Source organism: Camellia sinensis, chromosome 9 (assembly GCF_055761805.1).
Source record: "Camellia sinensis isolate YWXY chromosome 9, ASM5576180v1, whole genome shotgun sequence".
NCBI lineage: Eukaryota > Viridiplantae > Streptophyta > Magnoliopsida > Ericales > Theaceae > Camellia > Camellia sinensis.
The window spans coordinates 14,370,258-14,378,648 of NC_138969.1; the positions used below are offsets into that span (position 1 = coordinate 14,370,258).

Sequence of the window (8,391 nt, forward strand, 5' to 3'; positions counted from 1 at the left end):
CCATGAGATTTTGTGTACGCACCTATTCCACTAAAGGGATTGTGGTTTGAGGGTGACAGCACCATTTCCGTGTTAGACATGGTTTGTTTGTGTCCATGCCCTGTCTAGGCAAGATACGGTTTGGCCGCGCACCTTATCCATTGCATTGTAGTGTAGTGTGTTGCATCCAGTATTTGGGATCATGATCTTTCCTTAGCAGATCATTCCTCACTTATATCATGCCACCCAATTACTTGTATCTTGTGTTCTGTCTACACATACATAGTTCGGCATATGTACGCGCCTATTCCACTGATGGGATTGTGGTTTAAGGGTGTCGGCACCTTTTCTATGGTAGATGGATTTTGCACCTCCATCATCTTTATGATATTTGTGTGGTTTTATACTGCTTGTGGTTTGATCATCTCAAATGCATTGTATATCACTTACATTGTTTTGTTGCATACCCTTTGCATTTTGGCCCCTGCCTGCAGGTATGCCTGCGGGCACATCTTCGTTTATCTCGCCCGTTTGTCTAAGTCTTCGGCCTTGTCAAAAATGGGTCGCCTCTAAGCTTTGACATTCACTCCCGTCACTTATGACTTCCGAGTTCGGTCAAAGAGGGGCAACTGTAGACACCCCATTTTTGACCGACCTTAAAACTCAGACGTCACCGATTGAGCGCTCGGTGATGATGCATATTGTGCTCGTTCTGAGGTTTCAGAGTCTCGGTTGCGAGCCTTGCCTCCGGACTTCGGGTCTCTTTTGTGCCTTGCCTCGGTTTGCAAACCAAGTCCTGTTTTCTCTGCCTGAAGGGAGGGAGAGGTGTCGTAGACCATCTCTTAGTGGCTGTAGGCTACGTTTTGTGGTTGTAGGCCATTTTTTCCGTTTGGAGACTAGTTTTCGGTTTTCGGAGCCGTCGGCTGTGCGCCTTGGTTCGGGACCGCTTAACTACCCCCGTTTGCTCCGATTTTTGGCACGCACCTTATTTCCTCTCCCTAGAGGGACACTGTGGCCCGAGAGACCACCTTCGTGGTCGTACGCCACCTCTGGTGCCTAAAAGCCTATTTTCGGGGCCCCGGGCCGCGTGTTTTGGCCCCCGAACCCCCGTTTTGCATCGGTTAGGGTTCATTTTTAGTATGGACCCTATTTTCATTGTTAGGATGGTGGGAGACCAGCAATTCTTTTGAAAATTATTTTCTCTCTCCTCCAGCCAGTTTTCTTGACAGAAAGCTGCTTTTTCTCACTTTTGGACCTTAATTTCTGGTCTCCTATACCACTATTGTATTCTACTCACCTAGGAGGCCACCAATATGGGTAGGCCGACCAGCTTTTCTTCCTAACCCTTTTGAACCATGCTAGAAAGACGGTTTTTCTCTCTCCTATGTCACATTTTCTGGTCTCCCACCATACAGATGTATTCTACCCATCTCGGAGGCCACCTTTCTGGTATGGCCGACCAGCATTCCTCCTTGACCCTTTTGACCCCTGGTCGGTCGACCAGGGGAAGTGGCCGGCCGACCACCTTGGCTGGTCGGCCAGGCTTCTGCTTTTTGGCCTTCTTGAGTGCAATACAGTTGTGCCAGCTGTGTAGCACTTAACCCACTGTCCGAGATTTTAGCCCTTTGTTTGGTCTTCTTAAGGTGGTTTTGACCCCTTGGCTTAGCTTGTAGGAGAAGTTTGCCCCTTTTGTCAAGCTTCTTGAGGAAGCTTGACCTTTTTTGGTCAAGCTTCTTTTAGAAGCTTTGACCCCCTCTTGAGGCTTCTCCAAGAAGCCATAACTTTCCTCGTCTATAAGAGAGGCCTCCCTCTCATTTTGCAAGGGTTGAACAATCTTGGCTAAGGCATACACCCATTTTCCCTCCATCTCTCTACTTCAAGCCTCCAAACACCCTTGTTCTTGGTCATTTACACTACACCTCATAGCCTACCACCTCCACCATCTATTCCAACACCTTGGGACTGATTTGCAGAGGTTGAAGGTTCACCAACTTGGTCCAGAAGTTGCTGTAATGCTGTGCTATAAGGGTAAGTCTCCATTTCCCCTTTTCTTGCATTATTTTGCTATATACTTTATCCCGATTTTCTAGCATTTTTGGACTTCGACATAAACTGTAAAGTGTCTTATTTTGAGCTCCTCTTGAAGTTTTATTAAGGACACTTTTCTGTTTGAGGTCACCTACCTCCTTGCATGCTTCATCTCTCTTATAGGGCTTATTTTGCATGATATGTTAGCCTTACTTGCAAGCATTTTCGAGATTTTCCATGAACTAAAAAAAGTCTTATTTTGAGCCCCTCTTGAAGTTTGATTAAGGGCATTTTTATGTTTGGGGTCATCTTCCCCTTTGCATGCTTCATTTCCTCATGATTAGGGCTATGCATTAGAGCATTTGCATTGGCTTTGGTTTGGCCTCTTAGCCACTGAAATCCAGTGGAAATTTAGTGGCTTAGATGTATTTTTGAGAGCTAAAATCAGAGGGGGGTGACCCCCTCTCTCCTTGTCTTGTTTGTTGGCCTTTTTAGCCTTCCAAAAGACCCCCTATTTGCAAGCTTCCAAGATTCATTTCCAGCATTTTTCAGTGGGTTTTAGGACCCCCATAACTCATTTTTAGAGTTGGTTTTGCTATGCTAAGTGTCCTTGATGCATGTGTAGAGTAACCCCTCTTGTGGCCTTTCAAAGGAACACACTATTCTTGCATGCATGGACCTCATTTCAGTGGGTTTTTGGGATTTATTTGACATGCCATGTTACTGTTTTTAGCTGGTTTGATGACCACTCTCGTGCTTCATATACATGTAGTGTAAACCATGCTTACTAGCCTAAGTTGCATGTTGTTTTAGCCCTTCATGTTAGCACTCTTTGGCCATGCTTTGAACTAATGTTGCGCATATTTTGGGACTGTCTTGGCTCTGTTTTGCACTTCATGATCAAATAATGCTTGCTTTGCATGATTATAGTTCAATGCATTTGCCTAGTTTTGAGTTTCGGGACCTCTTTCATGCATTGGGTGCCATATTTCCATGATTCGGGACCATTGTGCATCATATTTCAGTGCTGGAAATTGCATGTTTGTATGCCATCTTTCATCCCTTGCCATGCTTTGGTAGAGTGGCATTTGATGCCTTAGGTTCGATCCTTGGTATTCGTGCATGTGTGCACGTATTTCGATTGTCTCATTTTCATCTAATGGCCACTGATGTGAGTATGGCTGAGGTCCACTCATGTTGGTGTAAGTCCATCATGCATTGTGTATGCCATTTTAGTCCATAGCCTTTACGTATGCTAGGTCGCATGTTAGAGCATTGTGTATGCCATGTTACATCACGTGCATTGTGTATGCCATCTTAGTCCATAGCATTGCGTGTGCTAGGATACATGTTAGTCACATTGTGTATGCCATCTCATTTGCATTGTGTTTGGGATAGGAGTTAGCCCAACCATAGGAAATGAGGGACATTCCGTACTCTAAGAGACGAAACGTGTCTCAATTCCCGGTTGCCGACACTCCGGATTAACCATGATGGAGTCTAGGCCTTGTTGTGTTTATACATGCATTCATTTCACATCGAGTCGTGCAATTCGACTCCTCGGCCATCATGCATCGAGATGCGTGATTGGTGGCACGAGGATCGAGGTCTACACTCCCTTGAGCTTGTGCAAGGACGGGGAGTGTGGTCGTGCACACATTTTTTGAAAATACCTTGCCATGTCTCTCTCTTGCTTTGTATTGCAGAAAACTAGGATCCAGGGGCAGAAAGTGGTCGGCCGACCAGGTTTTCTGGCAGGCCGACCACCTTTTTTGGTATCCACCACAAAGGGTGGTCGGCCGGTGTCTCCCAAGCCAATACCTGGTCGGCAGCCTTCCCAATGTGGGGTTTTAGCCTTCTGGAGCTTTGTGCAAGTTTCTTAAATCAGTTGCAAACAAAGGCGAGACAAGGCATCGCGATGGAATTTCCCGACGAGGCGACTCGAGCATGCATGCATCCATCGTCACCCAAAATAGAGCCGAGCCGGTCACATTCATGTAGTTTACATGCTTACTTAGCTAGTTTGTTAATTAGTTAATGTTGTGTAATAATTAGCTGTAGCAGTTATTTATTCAGACTCTATTATTTATTCGGACCCTCCGAGCGAGGGCACAATTGTAATAAGTGTGCGTGTGTGTGATGTATGTCTTCCAACCCTACGTCTTTCTCCCTTTTATTTACCAACTTATGATTGTTAGATTAGGGCATGTTTCAATTAGCATACTTATGCTCGCATGTTTGCATCCATTCATTTGTTTTGCACGCACCGGGCTCGGCGCATCATACTAACTACATTGTGTTTCAATTCCAAGTTGAATACTTGTTAGTTGTAGCATCATCATATGCCATCTTAGAATAGCCAAGCCTACTATAGTTGCATCCTGCATGTGTTGCATTAGGCATTTCAGCATAGTTAGGATTCATGCATGATTTCTAATTAGCTTCTTTCTTTGGCTTGGAGTACTCGGTAAGCATTTATGCTTTATCATCCTTGCATGCGTGTGAGTGACTGCCATGATAGCATGCTTACCATGAGGCTATGTGCTTATATGATATACCTGCCTGAATGCCTGTGGGTGAAGGTTAGGTTGCTTAGGTTGGAATAATTCGTTGAAACCCGTGTTTTAGCCTACTTGCGAGTAGCAAACTTCAATCCATTTTCAAAACAAACAGATATGCGATGCTTTGTTCCAAATTAGGCAATCCATTCTATACTTGTATGCTGTGTGCATCACATAGTAATTCTAGGCTAAAAACCGGAATAAGAGCATATAATATTTTCAAAACTCGATCTCATGGTTAGTAGAGGCTGATCTTTGATCGGGCGAGCGGGGGTGCTCACGAAGTGACCTTCCCCAATCGTACCCAAGTTCCCGAGCCGAGGCAACTTTAGTGATGATGGACACGTGGCCTTAGACAAACGAGTCAGGGTTTCCTAAATTCCCCAAAATAAAATATTTAGGTGGGGACTCTGTATCTGGCAAAGCAGTCCATTTTTGGCACTTCTTTCAAAAAATCTGTTTTCAAAAATGATTTGCCGGATTTGGACTCTTTGATGATTCATCGGTCTTGCATTGCACTCTGCGAGATTAGATACCGGACCGTGACATTTTAGTCCTGAACTGTAGTGAGCCTAAATTGAACAGAACGGGGATTTCCCCCCGGGACGTTCGGGGACGTCTACAGTAGTTTAAGCACAAGCGCAGGGGATGCAGCTATGGCTGAGGAGGTAGAGTATAATGTGGCTGCTGCAGGAGAGGCTACTAGTGAGGGGGAGCATTTACCTCTAGTCCGTACTATTCGAGGCCAGCTTCATCAGTTTGAGCAGTCCCTGGTCTCTCATTTTGATCGTTAGTAGGACCGGATGGATATCTTCGAGGCCAGGCTTACTAATCTTGAGACTACTACCGATGCTCGGCTCACATCATTGGAGGCCTCTTCCAGGCGCATTGAGGAGTCCGTTGCACAGTCCTCTTCTCTTCTGTCTCAAATCTTGTGTCTTCTATAGATACAGTCACCTCCACAGCCTCCAGCTCAGTGATCTCTATTTTTATTAGCTCGTTTTCCTTTTGTACACTGATATCTCTTGTTTATTTTCCTCCCAAACAAAAAAAGGGAGTGGATGTTAGAGATACTTGATGATACTTGATGCATGCATGGCTAGGTTATTATTTTTTGATGGTTATTATTTTTGGGTATTTGGTTACTTTTGTTTAGATATATATATATATATATATGGCTATTTATCCAGTTCCATAGTTTTGGTTTGTATGGTTATTTTCACAGGTGGATTGTTCAAGGATTGCGTGTTTCATGTTCGTAGCATTTAGCTCTTGCGGTTTTTTTTAGTGGTTTTGTTTAAAAGTTGAGGTTGTTGATTGTGTGTGTTAGTTTGTTTTTCAGTTTGTTTGTTAGGAAAATTATATAGAATGGTTTTGTCTGGGATTTGACAAAGAGGGAGATTGTTAGGACCTTACTTTCTGTCAAATTCCATGGACAAACTTGGGTTTAAAATTGAGTTGTAATTTTCTTATTTTTGGTCTTCCCGCTCGAACGGGTGAAGTGGCACTCGAGCGGAGATTCCACTCTCACAGTATTTTGCTCGTCTGCAAAATATACTGAGTGGTGTGTTTTTATGCTCGAGCATGGGATTTTCCGCTCGAGCGTGAAACCTGGCTTCAAACACGCGATATAGAGTTCCCACTCGAGCGTCCATTCCCATGCTCGAGCAAACCTCGTGATCTCAGCCTCTATAAAACCTCAAGTTGCTCCAAATCTAGGATTAAGTTTTCAAGATCTTCTTTAAGGGTTTTAGGGTTTTCTTTTGGAGATATTTTTTTGGTTTTCCTTGATGTTCGATTGAGTTTGAACTCATGTTCTTATAAGCACACATCAAGGAGTTTGTTTGATCTTCTTTGAGAGTATTCTTCTTCGGTGGGATCTGAATATTCAAGCACAAAGTAATCAAAGGAGTTTGATATTGTGTGCAGTTGGTGATTCGACAGTAGACGTTGTGGATTCAACATCAATCTAATGAATTCCGAGACGAAGGTTGTGGTGAAAGACATACAAAAGATTTGAAGACAAATTGGAAGCGTTTGGGTAACTTGTTTGGTATCTTTGTAATCTTTCTTTCTTCAGCAATGGATTGATTTGTGGCATTTTGCCCGTGATTTTTTTTATCACAATTGAAGGTGCTTCAATTGTGATTTTTCCACGTAAAAATCGTTTGTATCGATTTAATGTTTTCTGAAACAACAATCTAAATCACTTTCGTACGTGCTTGATGATTTAGATTGTGAGTTTTAATCGGTTAGGAATTGGAACAATTAAATCTTGATCCAATTACAAATCACTTAGGTTTTTCACATTAAATTTTCATCAATAAATATTTTTCTTGCTAAAAAAAAAATATAAAAATATAAAACAACAACTTAAGGAACATAACTTAACTACATCGTTACATTAACTCAAAGAAAAATCATATGCAAACACTTAACTGTTGACGAGAAACCAACCAAAAGCAAAAAATAAATAAATAAACTGGCCATAACAACCAAATTATGATTGCCAAGCATCGGGACAATTATGTGCACCCACTAATTAATCACAGTTTTACTATCAACATTGGAACACCCATACAGCCAATAATTTAACAAACAAGACACAAAATTGAATCTAACTTTTATCAGGTTTTTTTTTTTTTTTTTTAAACAAACATTTTTAACACATCTAGTACTGTGATGCTCAAGATAGTGAATTAGATACAAGAGAACACAAACTTTGAATACATAAGTCAGAGAATACAACTCTGTTGGAGCACCCATAGACTAAAAAATTTAATATAAATCTCACATTTATAGCTTTTTGTCGTATAACACACTTTAACAATCAATTTTTTAACACGTACAATGTGAATGGTCTAAAAGAAAAATTTTGAATTTATGACTTTTTGTCATATAACACACTTTAACAAATATTTTTAACACATCCAATGTGAATACTTCAATAGTCCAGAAGACTGAGGAGAAAGATTTGGAGTGTGGTTTGCTTTTTTCCAAGTGAATGTAGCTTTTACTTGGATGCTTAACTTGAATTCATAGCCATCCAAAATTCTTTGTCCATTTGCCTCTTTTCAGATTGGAGTCCTGCTAGTCAATCCAGAATTGTTAAGACACATAAAAATGAAAAAGAAAATATATGAGAAAAAACACAATTGAATCGAAATTGAGAGGCAAACGGAATTACCAGCCTAGAAGAACAATTGGATGTGCAGCTTCATCGATGGGCTTATGATACAAATCGCAAGCAAGACCATCGATCTCGATCGTCTTTAAGTAATTGACCCTTGGAATGATCTAGTTCAATTTCAGCAACAAAAAAAAAAGTATCAAAAACCAATCACAATCAAAGAAATCAAGTACATATATGTAGAGATTCGTATCAATACCCTGGTAAAATCACTTATTCACTGATTTCATCCAAGGAATTTTTTAGACTCGATCTCCCTCTTCCTCTTCCTCTTTATCTTCTCCTCTGGTTATGTTGCTACTCATCATCTTAGGAGCCTCATTTGGGCTGGATTGGGTTCGGTTGGATTGAAATGACTATTCTTACATTGTATATTTACACATTCGCCAGTGCTTCTCTACCTTGCTTTTTCAACCAAAAAGGTATGCCATTTAAGATTTGGTCATAAATGTCAGTAAAAACTCATTAATATTGTGAGATTGTCTAATCAAATATATATATATATATATATATGTATATATAAATAAAATAATTTTAAATTTAGTAAAATTCCTTGGAAAAATGTTTTGAAAAGTGCCTCATGGATTTTTCTTTTTTCTTAAGTTTACGAAATCGGTTTTTATTGTCTAATTG

The 8,391-nt window shown here is 41.1% G+C and overlaps 1 long non-coding RNA gene across 1 annotated transcript; it reads right to left on the reverse strand.

Moving 5' to 3' along the window:
• Positions 1-7,288: 7,288 nt before the first annotated feature.
• LOC114314709 (uncharacterized) lies at positions 7,289-8,091 on the reverse strand. The gene is made up of 3 exons (XR_003647551.2): positions 7,958-8,091; positions 7,756-7,865; positions 7,289-7,655 (listed from the first exon to the last, which is right to left on the reverse strand). It is a non-coding gene; the product is annotated as an uncharacterized LOC114314709 (long non-coding RNA).
• Positions 8,092-8,391: the final 300 nt, after the last annotated feature.